We start from the raw sequence: 21382 nt of genomic DNA, 5'->3' as shown, positions 1-21382 counted from the left end.
TGTAAGCATAAAAAGAGAAGAAAATAAATTAACAATTGGGATAATGTGGGCACGCAGGACACGACAGAACAGTAACACAGTAAAATATCTTTAATAGTCAGAATCTACAAAAAAAGTATAATTGTCTATGCCAAATGTCTCAACTTCTCACCTTTACTTACCAATTAAAATGTCCCGGACAGAGGTTCCTCAAATTGAGGACAGCTTGGCAATAAAATATTATATTTTTCAAAAGTTGTGTGTCTGTCATATTATTCCTGCTAACATTTTTTATAGAAATGGGTGTAATTGGAAAATCTCTTCCTCTTCTCTGCAACTGCACACGTGTGTGTTTGAGTGAGCGACAGGGAGAATGAGTAAGAGAGAAGAGGGAGAAACTTAACATGACTCACCAAGGGAGGTGGGCCAATGTTTTCTGGAGCGGATGGTCGAGTGGCCGGAACATAATTCAAAATAATTTGTAGACTGCAAATTGACCGCAAGAAGCCCAAACAGATATAATGTTTGACTAAAACATAATCATTTCAAACCTTGCTTACATTTTGTATATTAACAAAGATGGCACCGTACAGTATGGCCACTGTTTTGCAAGCTCCGACCCAGCTTTGCTATTTCGTGATTATTTTGTTGTTTATCTTTACTGTATTTTCACCAAATGTATCCGCTATTATTTCTTACAACCGACAAGAACTCTTGAACATCAGATCGGCAGTTACTTGCCACAATTCCGGCTTCTACTTCGACTCATCTGCCCTGGGCGCTCTCTGTAATTCTGAGATTAAGGTGACGGGAAAACCTTTTCCCTCCATTCTACTAGCTAATACTTGATAATAAGATGGTTGACCTCCGATCGTGGATCTGCTACCAACGGGACTCTCAGAACTGCAATATGCTTTGCTTTTCAGAAACATGGCTCTCAGACAAGCCCTTTTGTCTGGACTTGACTTCCCTATGGCCCAACGGGACCTGAATATCTACCCCCTCTCTCCTCACCTCAGTCCTCACCCCATTCTCTCCTACCCTCAATCATATCCACATCTTCACTTGGTTTCAGAAACAGTCACAGAGGAACGTTCCCAAATGCAATTGCCGGCCCTATCTCGCTCTCCTCCAGTCCATATTCTACCTCTTTCTGCCCAATTGTCCACCCGTATGCCCTCTGCTTACCCACTCCTCGCTCCCAACATTCTCCATTTGCCGTGACCGCAAGATGTCCTTCTGAACTCCCTTTCAACCTCGGCCAGTACACTAATGCAAGTTTGTCCCGCATTATCATCAGTGGCAGTTCCCCACTATTGTAAGGGGGAAATTACGTATTTACCTGCCTTGTTTACTATATCTGCATGAATATGGCTTCTGAGAAACTTGGTCACGTGGCATAAGACAAAGAGCCTCTGAGAGTGACCACAGTGTCTCAGTCCATCCTGTTCTTCTCATATCTTTCAAGGGCACAGCTGTGTGGAGATATGAAGTGAACAGAGGCTGGCTTGAGCACCTTTGACAATTCTAACAGCAGAAAGGAGTAACGTTATAACTTATTTGTGCGCTATGATCTCACACACCCGATCCACATAACCAGAAGATGAACACAAGGTCGCTTATGATGCCCCGATCTTCCGGGGAGGGGTGGAACCAGCCATGAGTAAGCATTTTTAGGTCTACTATATAAGACCTCAGCATTTTCTGTATTGTTGGGCTGTCAACGATCACCTACGGGTGGTCGTTGACCAGACCCATTATTGCAATAATTAATCTATATTATAGTATGATTTGTTGAAGAAATAACAAAGTCTCTACTTATTGGTTAGAATTTCCACGACACTATCCACCTGCAGTGCCACAACAGGTGTCGTCCTGAAGGCACCCACACATAATCTCAGGGCCCTTGACTGTATCCTATCCATAAGCTGTAGTACCGTTTTGGCTGCCGATCCATATACAAAGCATCCATAATCCAAAGATGACCTGATCAATGCCTGAAACATACACAACAGTGTTTGTCTATCCAACACCCAATCATATCCTGCCACTTCCCTCATGAGGTTCAGCACCTTCCTACAATTAATTTAAATATACTCAACATGTCTCTTCCACGTAAGCCTCTCATCAAACCACATACCTAAATACTTAAACTCAGACACCCTATCTATATCCTGATCATATATTTGCAGCCTAACATCTTTAACCTTCCTTCTAGAAAACACCATAAAGCAGGACTTGGCCACAGACATCCTAAACCCCCATGTTAGAGACCAATCTTCCACAACTCCCACAGCTTCTTGCATCTTCCTCATCACATATTTCACATTCCCACCTCTCTTCCATACAGCTCCATCATCAGCATATAAGACCACACCCATTCCCTGTCCCACCTTTTTAAATATAATCTATCATCAGGGTGAACAACACCTTCCCTGAGGAATACCATTGTCCACTTCAAACCACATTGACAATTCTGACCCCATCCTCACCCGTGTGACCCAATCGAACAGGAAGTCCATGATCCAGTTATAGAGACGTCCCCCAATGCCCAATGCACTCAACTTGATCAACAACCCTTCCCTCCACATGGTATCGTAAGCTTTCTCAATGTCAAGATACACAACACTCATCACCTCTTTTAATGTCAGGTCCTTGGCTATCTCTGTACTAACTGTCACCAGGGCATCCATGGCAGACCTCCCTCTCCTGAACCCACTCTGTGCTACGCTCAACAAACTCCTAACTTCCAAGAAATACATCATCCTACTCATCTTTTCCATCAACTTACACATATTGGATGTCAACGCGATAGGCCTATAACTGCCCACCCTAGCAGGATCCTTACCTAAGTTTACAAACGGCAACACCACCACACATTTCCACCCAGCAGGTATCACCCCAGTCCTCCACACCTTATTATACAACCCTAACACTGCTTCCAACACACTGTTCGGTACATGTTCACATAACACACCCTATCTTCTCCAGAAGCAGTCCGCCCGCATCCCTCCAACGCCCTTGTCATCTCGTACATAGAAAACTGCCTCCATAGCTTCTCCTGACTCCCCTTTTTTCTTTAAAACATCTCCATGCTCCTTTAACTTTTCCCTACGTCTCCTCTTACTCTCATCACACAGGTGCTCACATCTATGAACCACTGCAAATGCACCACCAAGGACATTTGCCTTTTTCTTTACTTGATACAGCTGTGACATTTGTTTCTGCCAACACTGGAATTACAGCATTTTTACCCTTCCCCATCATTTTTAAAAACATTTTCCAAACCGCACCAATTTCGGTCCCTCAACCAATAGTGGAGCAAAATTCCCGCCATGCCTCCCTTTTCACTATCTTAATCGTTGTTCTCGCGATCGCTCTCTTCCTTTGATATTCCATGAGATTCCTTTCTGTCAAGCCATTCTTAAGTACCCATAGAGCTATATCCCTTTCCTGCACCACCTCTCCCCCGGAACACACTGGAACAGTCACATCTGCAGCTGATATAATGACAGACGTTTCTGCCTCAGCGCACTCATCCACAGACCCCTCCAATGATAACTTTTGTCCCGCCCGCTCACACAGGTACTTGAACATCTTCCAGATAGCTTTCTCAAAACACCACGTCATGTTATTGCCTCTACTCTGCATCCACACATCCTCATTGACCTTACATCGAACCAGAAAATGATCACTCCCTACCAAGGTTTCTCTCATCACTTCCCATTCACACCTCCCTGCCACCGCCGCAGATACCAATGTCAAGTCCAAGCATGACTCTGTACCTCTCACCACATAAATTCTCGTCCCCCTCCCATCATTAAAACATACTAATCCCCTGTTATCCATCAATTCTTCAACTATACTCCCATTGATATCTTTATGCGTACTTCCCTATTACCTTCCTATCCCTACACGTCCTATCAATCCCTTCTAACTGTGATAACATGAGAGGTTGGCAGGGGTTATTAAAATGTACTATTACAATGTTACCTTTATTCCTACATATTTCTATCCCCACACATTCCAATTCCTGTATCTCCAATACTCTGTATGCCATCCCCTTTTCAACGAACGTAGCACAACCCCCACCTGACCCCTCCACTCTATCACACCATACCGAACTGAATCCCGGAATCACAAACTCCAGTTGAGGTTTGAGACATGTCTATTGGACACACACTACATCTGGTACTACATCCATATCATATACAAACTTCTTAAACTCCTGCCCGTTAGCTATTAAACTTCTAGTATTCCAATGAAGGACCACAAAAACCATACTAAATAGGTTGTTCCAACCCATCACCTCTTGGATGATTCAACATCTCATGCATCATTACTCCCGTTGCGTCTGTAATTTCCAGGAAATCTTTGGCCACTGCGTACCACCACTTCTATGTGTGCAGACTTTTTCTTAACCTGATCTCTAATATTCAACACACAACACATGAACACCAAGAAGTCAACCCTGTTCACCACCAACTATTATTTTATTATCTTATGGTCACATTTCGTGTAGACCCCAATTTGTGCTACTCCCTCACCTCCCCCTTCCATTGGCGGCCGCTGCACCAATTTCCTCACAGGTTGTCACGACTTCCTCCGAAGCTGCCTCCCCTCCTTGTTCGGGCAGGCTTCGGCATTCGTCTTCACCGGCCTTCTAGCCACTGCCGCTCCTCATCTCATCATTCCATTTGTTTTGTCTTGTCTATTACACACACCTGGTTCATATTCCCCTCATTAGTACGTGTTTAAGTGTTCCCTCTGCCCCCTTGTCCTTGTGGGTGATTGTTCTTTGTGAGGATTAGTAGCTTGGTTGAGCTCAGTATTTTGTATTGCCGGGGTATTTTCCCTGTGTGCATGTTTGTTCCAGTGCGCCTGTTTTGCGCACTGGACTGGTTACGCTGGATTACGGAATAAACTCTGTATACTGTGATTTACCCTCCTGCGCCTGACTCCTTCAAATCACGCATCACACAGGTTCTGTACTTTGAACTCTCCGTGCTGCTTCAGCATATTGTAGGTTACCTTGTTTGTAATCTTATATCTCTGTACCTCCGCTTCCTGCTTCTGTGCTATACATCCCCCAAACGCAGCACTATGTACACCAACCGCAGTTACAGCACCTTGCCTTGACCTCCACCCCACACTTGCCATATTCATGTGGTCCCCCGCACTTCGCACAACGTCTCTGCCCCTTACATACGCCTGCTACATGTCTCATGCGCTGACACTTAAAGCACTGAAGCGGCACTGGCACAAACTCCCTAACATAAAAGCTGATGTACTCGTCTCGGAAGATTCCCTTCAAACTCGAACAGCACCGTAGTGCTTTCTACTCCACCCTCCCTTTCCTTACTGCTCATTCGGCTCAACCACTTTCCTCCCTGTCACCTACCTCTTAAACCCCTCCATTGACACCTCCATCGGTACTCCCGTAATCACCCCTCTCACTTTCACCCTACTGCCCGGGACATGGCATTTCACCCTACCTCCATTTAGCGCATCCATTTTCAATAACTTGTCCCTCTTAGCTACAGTATATTAACCGCAAATATCAATACCTTTCCTTTCCCCTAGGCACCTTGCATCTTTTACATGTCCTATCTGACTTGATGGCCTTTGACAACGTTATCGGATGTAACATTTTACTGGTTGGCTCAGAGAAAACCACCATCCTGTACCTCATCTCCCTGCCTGTTTGCTCTTCTAGATTCCCCCCTTCCATCTATGTCCCCATCTGTGGTAAATCCACCCTCATCCCTTTTCTGAACCTTTTCCTATATTTTCTTCGTACAGTCGTGTAGGTAGATTGATCACTGATCCTACTACCTTCATCCATCTCAGACCTATTCCCATCTGAGCTACCTGGCATGCCTACCTCAGTCTCAGTACAGCTGTGCAGATCCACCAACCAAACGCACCACTGTGTTCACTTCCGAAACCGAATGTTATCATCGAACACGAAATCAAATTCTGCGCGCGCAGCGAGATCTCACACTCGCTCCTTGTGTAAGTTGCTTGAATTCCCAGAGGCGGCCTTTCTGGTTGCTGGCAATTTTAATTTGGCATAACTAAGACACGTGATGCCCAACTTCCATCAACACGTCTCCAACGCCACTAGGGGCGATAAAGTCCTAGATCACTGCTATTCTACCCACAAGCAAGCATACAAGGCCCTCCCTCATCCACCATTCAGCAAATCAGATCATGACTCCGTGCTGAAGTACCCGCGATTTGCTCCATTGAGAAATGGTCACCAGAATCAAAGGTTATGCTACAGGACTGCTTTGCTAGCGCTGATTGGAATATGTTTCGAGACTCCGCCGATAACATTGACGAGCTAACCACCTCCGTCACCGGCTTCATTAGAAAATGTATCGGCGACGTTGTATCCACGGTGAGGGTTTTCTACTTCCCCAATCAAAAGCCCTGGATTAACGCCGAGGTTGGCGCTAAACTAAAGAGCAGGGCTACCGCACACAGAGCTATCGTAGACAACCCTGATGCTACGGCCGAACACAGGAATAAGTACAAGAAGTCCCGCTATGACCTCTGCAGAGTCATCAAACGAGCAATAGGACAATATAGGAATAAGGTGGAATCATATTACACAGGCTCCGCCGCCCGCCGGATGTGGCAGGGGCTACAGTCCATTATGGATTACAAAAGAAGGCCCAACAGTGATCTACCCAACGATGCCTCTCTACCAGACGAACTCAATGCATTTTATGCAGGCTTTGACAACAACATCATCGAGCCGGGTGTGAGGGCCGTCACCGACCCAGAGGACTGGGTGATCTCGCTCTCCGAGGCCGACGTGAGAAGGGTCTTTAATCAGGTCAACACCTGCAAGGCCGCGGGCCCCGACGGTATTCCAGGGTGCATTCTCAGAGCATGAGCAGAACAGCTGGCAGGCATATTCAGCCAGGGTCCGACGGGAGCCCGGGTGGCAGGCAAGCCTGAAGGAGTGGGCCCACTCCAGGATCGCGGAGCGGACAGCGTCAGGAACAAACATCTGGTTATATGGGCCCCCCCCCCCCTGGGCTTTGGCTGGGAACGCTGCGCCTCCCGGACCTGCTTCTCCATTCACCAACTGAGTGCCGTTGGCAAACACTAGGTGGGAAGGATGGTCTCGGATTCCGGGGGTGTAGCTGGGGGGCTATAGCGGCATGACAGCGCATCTGGCTTGACATTCTTGGATCCCGGTCGGGAGAAGTTGAACCGGGTGAAAAGCAGGGCCCACCTAGCTTGCCTGGAATTGAGACGCTTGGCGGTGCGGAGTTATTCCAAGTTCTTGTGGTCTGTCCACACAATTAACGGATGTTCCGCCCCTTCCAGCCAGTGCCTCCACTCCTCCAATGCCATCTTCACCACGAGGTTCACGATTCCCCACATCATAATTCCTCTCCGTGGTTTTGAGGCGATGGGAGAAGAAGGCGCAGGGATGTAACTTAAGGTCCAGGGCCGAACAATGGGACAGGACCGCCCCCACTCCGACATCCGAAGCATCGGCCTCCACCACGAACTGGCGTGACGGGTCAGAATGAACCAAAATGGGAGCAGTGGTGAAACGGTGTTTGAGGTCCCGGAATGCCCGGTCAGCAGCTGGGGACCATGTGAACGGAACCTTGGGAGAGGTGGGTGCAGACAGGGGGGAAGCCAGGGTGCTGTAACTCCGGATAAAGCAGCGATAAAAGTTGGCGAATCCCAGGAAATGTTGCAGCTGCACTCTGGACGTAGGCTGCGGCCAATCCACCACCGCTCTCACCTTCCCGGGATCCATCTGTACACTCCCTGCAGCGATGTAGCACAGGAAGGGGATGGTGGAGAGATGGAATTCGCATTGCTTGTGTTTAATTTCCATTGCTTGTGTTTCTTGGCCCAAGCAAGTCTCTTCTTCTTATTGGTGTGCTTTAGTAGTGATTTCTTTGCAGCAATTCGACCACGAAGGCCTGATTCACGCAGTCTCCTCTGAACAGTTGATGTTGAGATGTGTCTGTTACTTGAACTCTGAAGCATTTATTTGGGCTGCAATTTCTGAGGTTGGTAACTCTAATAGAGGTAACTCTGGGTCTTCCATTCCTGTGGCGGTCCTCATGAGAGCCAGTTTCATCATAGCACTTGATGGTTTTTGCGACTGCACTTGAACAAACTTTCAAAGTTGTTGAAATGTTCCGTATTGTCTGACCTTCATGTCTTAAAGTAATGATGGACTGTCGTTTCTCTTTGCTTATTTGAGCTGTTCTTGCCATAATATGGACTTGGTCTTTTACCAAATAGGGCTATCTTCTGTATACCCCCCGACCTTGTCAAAACACAAATGATTGGCTCAAACGCTCAAATATAACATATATTTTGATTTGTTTAACACTTGTTTGGTTACTACATGATTCCATACGTGTTATTTCATAGTTCTGATGTCTTCACTATTATTCTACAATGTAGAAAATTTTAAAAAATAAGAAAAAGCCTTGAATGAGTAGGTGTTCTAAAACTTTTGACTGGTACTGTATGTAGGCTACAGTAAACATCTCATTGTCCTGTTGGTTTTTGTCACACTGCACAGTAGCCTAATAAACATATGCATTTTGAAACAGAAAATGTCTGGCTGTAAATACATTTGACCGTCATGCTTATCGGTCTATAGAATAATTTGCATTATTTTATTTCTCAACTGGTAATTGAAGCGCGCTTCCGATTCACCATTCAAGTGCAGGCAACAGCCTATCAGCACGTCACCCACCACTTTACAATGTGAGCTGGAGGCATTTTGGAAACATGTTTTCAAACACTTGTTTTTCACAAGTGTAGCAGGTGGTGAACTCTGCAAACAATGTTTCCACTCTGAGAAGGAGAATGGTAAATGATTGTAATTAATACATTAATTCAATACATTGGAATACAAAAGAAGCCATCCACTCATGGTGGGCTATTAGCAGGACAATAGACTCTTGCCAAGTTGATTTCTATTTTTTGGGACTTTAAACGTTTTAATGGTTGTTTAATGAATGTTTGCCTACTAATGATAATGACATGAAGAAGGAGATCAAGAAGGAGGGTAGGAAGTGCGTGCTCTGCCTGCTTATTACAGTATGTGTGATTCATCTTTTGTATTTTTTCTGACCATTTCGAAAGAGTGTAAACAACACAACAAATACAATAATAATTTACAAACAAATTAGAATCAATCCCATATAGTCTGTTCTAGCAAAAAAGGTTTTAAAGTCTTGAGTACAGCCAAGATTAAAAACAGAATTCAATTGCTTTAGCCGACATGTTGCGGTTTATTTATTGTTTCATTATTCAAGGCTCCTTTCTCTTCTCTGTGCTGGAGTTCTTTTAAGAAATTGATGGTATAGCAATAGCCTAATAAACTTGACATTAACTTGAATCTTCTCTCTTCATTTTACCCACAAACAAAATGACTAACAATCTAGTATAGTCCCATTTAGCTCAGTTAGTAGAGCATGGTGCTTGCAACGCCAGGGTTGTGAGTTTGGTTCCCATGGGGGACAAGTATGAAGAAAAATGTATGCACTCATTACTATAAGTTGCGTCTGCTAAATGACTAAAATGTAAATCATATTGTTTTGTATTATTGCCGGTATAATTTAGCAGCTTTGACATGCATCATCCAAACAGCGGCTGAAGGACAGAAATATGTGTATTTTACACTTTAGCAGTAGGCCTACCTTAAGATAAATATCATAAAAGACAAAAACTTACTGAGCATTTCATCCTCAAAGCGCCATGAAGGTCTGCTGTGCGGTATAACAGTAGAATATTCAGGACTCAACGAGTAGCCTACCAATAGCCGTCAGTCTAATAAATCCATTTAAAATACACAATCACAAAGAAATCCATTTATATTTTGTTTAGGAAGGTCATAAGAAAACCATGATATTAAGACAATTTATTTCAAAAGAACAGAATAGCATGTTTTAAGATGTATTTCTCTGTGCTATAGTAGCTGAGGCTATGGTTCCTTCATGTCAACAAAATTAATTAACTTGTTATGCTCTTTCAGATAGGGTACAGCAATCAAAACGTCTGGCCTGCATGGACCTCTGTAGGATTATTTGGGAAAGTAAGCAAGCGCCAACAAGCTTCATAAAGATGCCCTCTGGTGGTTTCAACAAGCATTAACAGCATTAACGGCAACAATTGCTGACAGTAAAATACTATGACGTCATGGACTGTAACATGCTGTACCATACTGCATCCTGCAAGCTGTGGTGCAGTATGATGCAACTTTTAAATGAGGACCCACTGTAACATTTTTGCCCCCTCTCTCTCCGCACACCCTCTCCTCTTGTGCTTCTCTGCCTGTGTGTGCGCCATTGCTGTGACTTCTGTTGCACAGACACCTTTTCCCACTCTCATTTGCGGCAGAATTGAGAGGGACAAGTCACTATATGCTATCAAAACCATATAAACCCTCAGTGTCAAAACTCCCCAAAGGCAGCCTGAAAAGTAGCTGAATTTGTTGCTAGAATCTTTTACCAATAAAAGTTGCTTGAGGGCTCTGAAAACTCGCTAAATATAGAGACAAATTTGCTAAATTGGCAACTGCGTAAAGGCTCTCCTTAAACTAATGCCGCGTTCAAAACAACTGGGAACACGTAAATCTCCGACTTCAGTGCGTTCACGACAACTGGGAACTCTGAAAAAACAAGCTCAGACGGGGAAAAATAGTTTTGAAGTGGCACAGTACTAGAGGTGTCACTACAGATCCGAGTTCTATCCTGGGCTGTGTTGCATCCAGCCGCGACCAGGAGACCCATGAGGTGGCGCACAATTGGGTTAGGGGAGGGTTTGGCTGGCTGGGATGTCCTTGTCCCATGGAGGTCAGGTGCATGCACGCTGACTTCAGTCGCCAGCTGTACAGTGTTTCCTCCGACACATTGGTGCGGCTGGCTTCCAGGTTAAGCGAGCAGTGTGTCAAGAAGCAGTGCCGCTTGGCGGGGTCGTGTTTTGGAGGACCCATGGCTCTTGACTTTCGCCTCTCCCGAGTCCGTACAGGAGTTGCAGCAATGGGACAAGACTGTAACTACCAATTGGGGAGAAAAAGTGAGACCTCAGACCTGAAGATAACTGATATCATCTTTTTCAGAGTTCCCAGTTGTCTTGTGTTGCTTACATTTTTTGGTGCTCTGCATTTAGGCAAGACAGAATGTATCATGTTTGGGTCCAAACACAAAGTGAGAAACTCTTCCAACTTCTCAGTCAAGTGTAATGGTGTAGCGGTGAAGGAAAAATGCTTTGTTACATACTTGGGATGTGAACTGGACCAACACATAACAGGTGAACTCATGGCTCTGAAGGTCATTGGGAAGGTTCACTCCAGGACGCACATTGGTCCTAATTAGGGCTGTTGTAGTGACCGTATTACCGCCACACCGGCAGTCACGAGTCATGAAGGCAGTAAAATTCCACGTGACCATTTAGTCATGGTAATTAGGCTTCTCCAAGCTTTGATGCTGCTGATGGTCATTAGTAGCCTACCAAACTTGCTAACTGCCTGGTACTCAGCACTCTATTGTCCCTCTAATTATTCTGACATCAATGCAAATGTAATCCAATCCAATCAAACACTTCATGAGAGCCCATGAGCTCATGTTGCGCAACATTTCTATAGGCTATGCAATTGTGCAAGAAAACAGAGTGACGGCCTCTACTAAAAAGAGGAGGATCCCATCAGCTTTCTATAGGCTAGGCCTACTATATTTATTTCTCAACTTTCCTAATATTAAGCACATTGCTTATATTTACAACAGGAGTATACCTACCTGGCTGGCATGAAAATGAACCACTGGAAAAGCGTCCTCCATTCGCTATTTAAGTGCATAGATGACATGCATTTTTTCCCGCTGCCCCTGTTTTAATACAGGTGCATGATAATGATCCATTCTAAATCAAAACAAATTTCACACACATATTATTTAGTATATGTAAAGGCAAGATTAAATCAAGAATAGTCTGATTGGTGACAATATTAGCCTATCACTTGTGAATGATGCCCAGCATAAGAAACAATGCCTTTTTTTGTGACTTTTTTTAATCATAGTCGCACACCTCATTTAGCCTAGCCCATAGGCCTATATGTTTTGATAATGTTTGTATCACAACTAAAGTGGCCAAATAACTTCTTAAAATTAAGCACATTAATCCGCTTTACAAGGGGTGTAGAGCCTAACTGGCATACATAAGCAGCAAGTGAGTTTCAAGTTTGGGGAAGATAATTTTCACCATAAAAATGCACCTTTATAATAAAGGCATTACATGCATAATTGCATTTGCGGTCACTTTTGATAATGATGTTTTCCGCTAATGGAACATTTGCGCTTATAACCAACTGCCTTGTGCGCATTGCTGCGCGTATAATGTGAAGAAGTAGCCTAATTGTTTATCAACATTTTAAGTTAAACGTTCTGATCTGTTGCGTCAGCCACATTGCGTAAAAATGTTTTTTTTTTTTTATGTTAGTGGTTGTATTAATTTGAGATCTATCGCATCCCACAACTGTCCCAGACTATGTTTGGTATATTTATTTATCGCACAGAATATAATAGGTCGACGTTTGTACTATGGGGGATAGTAGATTGACATAGGCTAGTGCATTTGCTGTTCGTTAGGCCTACTCATCTTGTTGGCTGAAGAAAAGTAAATGTGGACAGTTCTTCCAATATCTTCATATGCACCTCGGAATTGGATAGGGATGCGCGCAGTTGCGTCCCCGATGTGGCTTCCACACATCTCCTGGCTTCCACACATAGCCTACAGCCACTGATGCAGACCTTTGGAACATATACATTTTAAAAAGTCTAATAAATCCATGTAATATAGCCTACACCTTCACAATAAATCCATTATTTATTTTAGACAGGTCTAAAGAAGCATGATATGAAGAAAATGTAGTCTATTTCATAAGAACAGAATAGCATACTCTGAGTTGTCCTTATGTTAGGTCCTGGTCTGGCTATGCCAAATGGCTGTGGTCTACACTAGTTCATTTAGCAGACAAGATTTGCTTAGAATTCCGTGGCATTATTTTATAGTATGAAGAATACAATTGAAGAAAGCTAAATAAAATATAATTTTTAGGATTTTCTCCAAACGATTTGAGGGTGTGTGCGGCTATTCTGTGTTGAGCGGTTAACAAAGAAATAGGTAATCCTATATGCTTAATTTAGAGTTATTAATGTAACTTTAGTTGTTCTACAAACGTTGGGCTATAAGTTTTGATTTTTTATATATTGTAAGGCTGCATGATGCGACTCTAATGATGATTTGAAAAAGAACTTGATAATGCCTCGAATTTACCGACCGCATCCCTTTGTGTGGCGGTAATGCCCCCTAAAAAATCCATGTATTTTGCGGCCAGTGGCCGTTGTGCCCTTGGGCTAAATATAATAATTATAATTCCCTTCTCCCTGAGCGCGGCGTGCTCCGAAGCACCTCTCACTCAGATGGCTCACCATCATGCGATCGGGTCTTTCTCACCGGCTGACACATCGAGGACGCAACTGCGCGTGTCCCTATCCAATTGCATATTGAAGATATTGGAAGAAATTACTTTTCGTCAGCCAACAAGATGAGTAGGCCTAACGAACAGCAAAAGCACTAGCGTATGTCAATCTACTATCCCCCATAGTCCAAAAGTTGACCCATTCTATTCTGTGTGAGAAATAAATATTCCAAACATCTTCTGGGACAGTTCTGGAATTACTACAACCATTAGCATTAAAAAAAAAACGTTCTTACGCAATGTGGTTGACACAACAGATCAGAACGTTTAGCTTAAAATGTTGATGAACTATTAGGCTATTTCTTCACTTTATAAGCGCAGCAATGCGCACATGGCAGTTGGTTATAAACACAAATGTTCCATTAGCTGAAAATTTAACAAAATTGAGGCAATTGCGGTTAAGGTACATTTTTATGGTGAAAATGATCTTCCCCAAACTTGAAACTCACTTGCTGCTTATGTATGCCAGTTAGGCTCTACACCATTTACATTTACATTTACGACATTTAGCAAACGCTCTTATCCAGAGAGACTTACAAATTGGTGCATTCACCCTATAGCCAGTGGGATAACCACTTTACAAAAAAAAAGGATTACTTTAGAAGGATTACTTTATCCTATCCCAGGTATTCCTTAAAGAGGTGGGGTTTCAAGTGTCTCCGGAAGGTGGTGAGTGACTCCGCTGTCCTGGCATCGTGAGGGAGCTTGTTCCACCATTGGGGTGCCAGAGCAGCGAACAGTTTTGACTGGGCTGAGCGGGAACTATGCTTCCGCAGAGGAAGGGGAGCCAGCAGGCCAGAGGTGGATGAACGCAATGCCCTCGTTTGGGTGTAGGGACTGATCAGAGCCTGAAGGTACAGAGGTGCCGTTCTCCTCACAGCTCCATAGGCAAGCACCATGGTCTTGTAACAGATGCGAGCTTCAACTGGAAGCCAGTGGAGTGTGCGGAGGAGCGGGGTGACGTGAGAGAACTTGGGAAGGTTGAACACCAGACGGGCTGCGGCATTCTGGATGAGTTGTAGGGGTTTAATGGCACAGGCAGGGAGCCCAGCCAACAGCGAGTTGCAGTAATCCAGACGGGAGATGACAAGTGCCTGGATTAGGACCTGTGCCGCTTCCTGTGTAAGGCAGGGTCGTACTCTCCGAATGTTGTAGAGCATGAACCTGCAGGATCGGGTCACCGCCTTGATGTTAGCGGAGAACGACAGGGTGTTGTCCAGGGTCACGCCAAGGCTCTTCGCACTCTGGGAGGAGGACACAACGGAGTTGTCAACCGTGATGGCGAGATCATGGAACGGGCAGTCCTTCCCCGGGAGGAAGAGCAGCTCTGTCTTGCCAAGGTTCAGCTTGAGGTGGTGATCCGTCATCCATACTGATATGTCTGCCAGACATGCAGAGATGCGATTCGCCACCTGGTTATCAGAAGGGGGAAAGGAGAAGATTAGTTGTGTATCGTCAGCGTAGCAATGATAGGAGAGGCCATGTGAGGATATGACAGAGCCAAGTGACTTTGTGTATAGGGAGAATAGGAGAGGGCCTAGAACTGAGCCCTGGGGGACACCAGTGGTGAGAGCACGTGGTGCGGAGACAGCTTCTCGCCACGCCACTTGGTAGGAGCGACCGGTCAGGTAGGACGCAATCCAGGAGTGAGCCGCGCCGGAGATGCCCAGCTCGGAGAGGGTGGAGAGGAGGATCTGATGGTTCACAGTATGAAAGGCAGCAGACAGGTCTAGAAGGACAAGAGCAGAGGAGAGAGAGTTAGCTTTAGCAGTGCGGAGAGCCTCCGTGACACAGAGAAGAGCAGTCTCAGTTGAATGACCAGTCCTGAAACCTGACTGGTTTGGATCAAGAAGGTCATTCTGAGAGAGATAGCAAGAGAGTTGGCTAAAGACGGCACGCTCAATAGTTTTGGAAAGAAAAGAAAGAAGGGATACTGGTCTGTAGTTGTTGACATCAGTGGGATCGAGTGTTGGTTTTTTGAGAAGGGGTGCAACTCTCGCTCTCTTGAAGACGGAAGGGACATAGCCAGCGGTCAAGGATGAGTTGATCAGCGAGGTGAGGTAGGGGAGAAGGTCACCGGAGATGGTCTGGAGAAGAGAGGAGGGGATGGGGTCAAGCGGGCAGGTTGTTGGGCGGCCTGCAGTCACAAGTCGCAAGATTTTATCTGGAGAGAGAGGGGAGAAAGAAGTCAAAGCATAGGGTAGGGCAGTGTGAGCAGGACCAGCAGTGTCATTAGACTTAACAAACGAGGATCGGATGTCGTCAACCTTCTTTTCAAAGTGGTTGACGAAGTCATCCACAGAGAGAGAGGAGGGGGGGAGGATTCAGCAGGGAGGAGAATGTGGCAAAGAGCTTCCTAGGGTTAGAGGCAGATGCTTGGAATTTAGAGTGGTAGAAAGTGGCCTTAGCAGCAGAAACAGATGAAGAAAATGTAGAGAGGAGGGAGTGAAAAGATGCCAGGTCGGCAGGGAGTTTAGTTTTCTTCCATTTCCGCTCCGCTGCCCGGAGCTCTGTTCTGTGAGCTCGCAATGAGTCATCAAGCCACGGAGCTGGAGGGGAGGACCGAGCCGGCCGGGAGGATAGGGGACACAGAGAGTCAAAGGATGCAGAAAGGGAGGAGAGGAGGGTTGAGGAGGCAGAATCAGGAGATTGAAGGGAGAAGGATTGAGCAGAGGGAAGAGATGATAGGATGGAAGAGGAGAGAGTAGTGGGAGAGAGAGAGTGAAGGTTGCGGCGGCGCATTACCATCTGTGTAGGGGCAGAGTGAGTAGTGTTGGAGGAGAGCGAGAGAGAAAAGGATACAAAGTAGTGGTCGGAGACATGGAGGGGAGTTACACCACTTGTAAAGCCAATTAATTTTCTGAATTTTAAGAAGTTATTTGGCCACTTTAGTTGTGATACAAACCTTATCAAAACATATAGGCCTATGGGCTAGGCTACATAAGGTGTGCAACTATGATTGCCTTCAATGATTGCCTTCAATGAACGCTTTCCATAAGCGTGAGGTGAACTGAGGACCACGGTCTGACACAATGTCCTTTTAGTTGCTCCACCCAACACAAGGTACTTCATGAAAAACGACTCGGACGAAGCTCAAAACAAACACGGATATACACTGCTCAAGAAAATAAAGGGAACACTTAAACAACACAATGTAACTCCAAGTCAATCACACTTCTGTGAAATCAAACTGTCCACTTAGGAAGCAACACTGATTGACAATACATTTCACATGCTGTTGTGCAAATGGAATAGACAACAGGTGGAAATTATAGGCAATTAGCAAGACACCCCCAATAAAGAAGTGGTTCTGCAGGTGGTGACCACAGACCACTTCTCAGTTCCTATGCTTCCTGGCTGATGTTTTGGTCACTTTTGAATGCTGGCGGTGCTTTCACTCTAGTGGTAGCATGAGATGGAGTCTACAACCCACACAAGTGGCTCAGGTAGTGCAGCTCATCCAGGATGGCACATCAATGCGAGCTGTGGCAAGAAGGTTTGCTGTGTCTGTCAGAGTAGTGTCCAGAGCATGGAGGCGCTACCAGGAGACAGGCCAGTACATCAGGAGACGTGGAGGAGGCCGTAGGAGGGCAACAACCCAGCAGCAGGACCGCTACCTCCGCCTTTGTGCAAGGAGGAGCAGGAGGAGCACAGCCAGAGCCCTGCAAAATGACCTCCAGCAGGCCACAAATGTGCATGTGTCTGCTCAAACGGTCAGAAACAGACTCCATGAGGGTGGTATGAGGGCCCGACGTCCACAGGTGGGGGTTGTGCTTACAGCCCAACACCGTGCAGGACGTTTGGCATTTGCCAGAGAACACCAAGATTGGCAAATTCGTCACTGGCGCCCTGTGCTCTTCACAGATGAAAGCAGGTTCACACTGAGCACATGTGACAGACGTGACAGAGTCTGGAGATGCCGTGGAGAACGTTCTGCTGCCTGCAACATCCTCCAGCATGACCGGTTTGGCGGTGGGTCAGTCATGGTGTGGGTTGGCATTTCTTTGTGGGGCCGCACAGCCCTCCATGTGCTCGCTGGAGGTAGCCTGACTGCCATTAGGTACCGAGATGAGATCCTCAGACCCCTTGTGAGACCATATGCTGGTGCGGTTGGCCCTGGGTTCCTCCTAATGCAAGACAATGCTAGACCTCATGTGGCTGGAGTGTGTCAGCAGTTCCTGCAAGAGGAAGGCGTTGATGCTATGGACTGGCCCGCACGTTCCCCAGACCTGAATCCAATTGAGCACATCTGGGACATCATGTCTCGCTCCATCCACCAACGCCACGTTGCACCACAGACTGTCCAGGAGTTGGCGGATGCTTTAGTCCAGGTCTGGGAGGAGATCTCTCAGGAGACCATCCGCCACCTCATCAGGAGCATGCCCAGGCGTTGTACGGAGGTCATACAGGCACGTGGAGGCCACACACACTACTGAGCCTCATTTTGACTTGTTTTAACGACATTACATCAAAGTTGGATCAGCCTGTAGTGTGGTTTTCCACTTTAATTTTGAGGATGACTCCATATCCAGACCTCCATGGGTTGATAAATTTGATTTCCATTGATAATTTTTGTGTGATTTTGTTGTCAGCACATTCAACTATATAAAGAAAAAAGTATTTAATAAGATTATTTCATTCATTCAGATCTACATTTACATTTACATTTTAGTCATTTAGCAGACGCTCTTATCCAGAGCGACTTACATGAGCAATTAGGGTTAAGTGCCTTGCTTAAGGGCACATCGACAGATTTTTCACCTAGTCGGATCTAGGATGTGTTGTTTAAGTGTTCCCATTATTTTTTTGAGCAGTGTATATAACTAAGGGATGTAACTTGCAGGTGCCTTGGTGGAAGAGTGGGGTAACATCTCACAGCAAGAACTGGCAAATCTGGTGCTGTCCATGAGGAGGAGATGCACTGCAGTACTTAATGCAGCTGGTGGCCACACCAGATACTGACTCTGTTACTTTTGATTTTGACCCCCCCTTTGTTCAGGGAAACATTATTCAATTTCTGTTAGTCACATGTCTGTGGAACTTGTTCAGTTTACGTCTCAGTTGTTGAATCTTGTTATGTTTATACAAATATTTACACATGTTAAGTTTGCTGAAAATAAACACAGTTGACAGTGAGAGAACGTTTCTTTTTTTGCTGAGTTTATATACAGTCGTGGTCAAAAGTTTTGAGAATGACACAAGTATTGGTCTTCACAAAGTTCGCTGTTTCAGTGTTATGAGATATTTTTGTCAGATGTTACTATGGTATACTGAAGTATAATTACAAGTATTCCATAAGTGTCAAAGGCTTTTATTGACAATTACATTAAGTTTATGCAAAGAGTCAACATTTGCAGTGTTGACCCTTCTTTTTCAAGACCTCTGCAATCCGCCCTGGCATGCTGTCAATTAACTTCTGGGCCACATCCTGACTGATGACAGCCCATTCTTGCATAATCAATGCTTGGAGTTTGTCAGAATTTGTGGGTTTTTGTTTGTCCACCTGCCTCTTGAGGATCGACCACAAATTCTCAATGGGATTAAGGTCTGGGGAGTTTCCTGGCCATGGACCCAAAATGTTGATGTTTTGTTCCCAGAGCCACTTAGTTATCACTTTTGCCTTATGGCAAGGTTCTCCGTCACGCTGGAAAAGGCATTGGTCGTCACCAAACTGTTCTTGGATGGTTGGGAGAAGTTGCTCTCGGAGGATGTGTTGGTACCATTCTTTATTCATGGCTGTGTTCTTAGGCAAAATTGTGAGTGAACCCACTCCCTTGGCTGAGAAGCAACCCCACAATGAATGGTCTCAGGATGCTTTACTGTTGGCATGACACAGGACTGATGGTAGCGCTCACCTTGTCTTCTCCGGATGTAACAGTGTTGCTTCCGTCCCTCTCCTCGCCTACCTGGGCTTGAACCAGGGACCCTCTGCACACATCAACAACAGTCACCCTCGAAGCACCATTACCCGTCGCTCCACAAAAGCCACGGCCCTTGCAGAGCAAGGGAAACAACTATTTCAAGGTCTCAGAGCGAGTGACGTCACCGATTGAAACGCTACTAGTGTGCACCGCTAACTTGCTAGCCATTTCACACCAGTTACACGGACAAGGTGTTTTCCGGATGCCCCAAACAACCGGAAAGGGGATTTATCAGAGAAAATGACTTTACCCCAGTCCTCAGCAGTCCAATCCCTGTACCTTTTGCTGAATATCAGTCTATCCCTGATGTTTTTCCTGGAGAGAAGTGGCTTCCTCGCTGCCCTTCTTGACCAGGCCATCCTCCAAAAGTATTCGCCTCACTGTGCATGGAGATGCACTCACACCTGCCTGCTGCCATTCCTGAGCAAGCTCTGCACTGGTGGTGCCCCGATCCCGCAGCTGAATCAACTTTAGGAGACGGTCCTGGCGCTTGCTGGACTTTCTTGGGCGCCCTGACGCCTTTTTCACAACAATTGAACCTCTCTCCTTTAAGTTCTTGATGATCCGATAAATGGATGATTTAGGTAGAATCTTACTAGCAGCAATATCCTTGCCTGTGAAACCCTTTTTGTGCAAAGCAATGATGATGGCACGTGTTTCCTTGCAGGTAACCATGGTTAACAGAGGAAGAACAATGATTTCAAGCACCACCCTCCTTTTAAAGCTTCCAGTCTGTTATTCTAACTCAATCAGCACGACAGAGTGATCTCCAGCCTTGTCCTCGTCAACACTCTCACCTGTGTTAACGAGAGAATCACTGACATGATGGCAGCTGGTCCTTTTGTGGCAGGGCTGAAATGCAGTGGAAATGTTTTTTTGGGATTACGTTCATTTTCATGGCAAAGAGGGACTTTGCAATGAATTGCAATTCATCTGATCACTCTTCATGACATTCTGGAGTATATGCAAATTGACATCATCAAAACTGAGGCAGCAGACTGTGAAAATTAGTATTTGTGTCATTCTCAAAACTTTTGACCATGACTGTACACATGCTGATCAGGGGGAATGGGATCCAGGTGTGCGTAATGAGACAAGACATTCCGGGGTTGGTGGTAATGAACCAGGTCAGTGACGCCTAGAAGGCTGGTGACATAGACCTCCAGAGCTGGTAAACGGAATGAGCAGCAGTACCGGGGGGATCCGTGACAGCAGTTAGCAAGTTTGGTAGGCTTCTAATGACCATCAGCAGCATCAGAGCTTGGAGAAGCCTAATTACCATGACTAAACGGTCACGTGGAATTTGACGGCCTTCATGAGTAAGAGTGCTCCCTCTGCTGTCTCCGGAAGTCCACGATCAGCTCCTTCGTTTTTTTTACGTTGAGTGAGAGGTTATTTTCCTGGCACAACTCCGCCAGGGCCCTCACCTCCTCCCTGTAGGCTGTCTCGTCATTGTTGGTAATCAGGCCCACTACTGTTGTGTCGTCTGCAAACTTGATGATTGAGTTGGAGGTGTGCATGGCCACGCAGTCATGGGTGAACAGGGAGTACAGGAGGGGGCTGAGCATGCACCCTTGTGGGGCCCCTGTGTTGAGGATCAGCGTAGTAGAGGTGTTGTTTCCTACCTTCACCACCTGGTGGCAGCCCGTCAGGAAGTCCAGGACCCAGTTGCACAGGGCGGGGTTCAGACACAGGGCCCTGAGCTTAATGATGAGCTTGAGGTTACTATGGTGTTGAAGGCTGAGCTATAGTCAATGAACAGCATTCTTACATAGGTATTCCTCTTGTCCAGATGGGGTAGGGCAGTGTGCAGTGCGATTGCAACGTCTGTGGTCTATTGGGGCGGTATGCAAATTAGAGTGGGTCTTAGGTGTCAGGTAATGTGGAGATGAGATGATCCTTATCTAGCCTCTCAAAGTAGTTCATGATAACAGAAGTGAGTGCTACG

The sequence above is a fragment of the Coregonus clupeaformis genome, chromosome 12, assembly GCF_020615455.1.
Source record: "Coregonus clupeaformis isolate EN_2021a chromosome 12, ASM2061545v1, whole genome shotgun sequence".
Lineage (NCBI taxonomy): Eukaryota > Metazoa > Chordata > Actinopteri > Salmoniformes > Salmonidae > Coregonus > Coregonus clupeaformis.
This window is presented reverse-complemented; position numbering follows the sequence as displayed.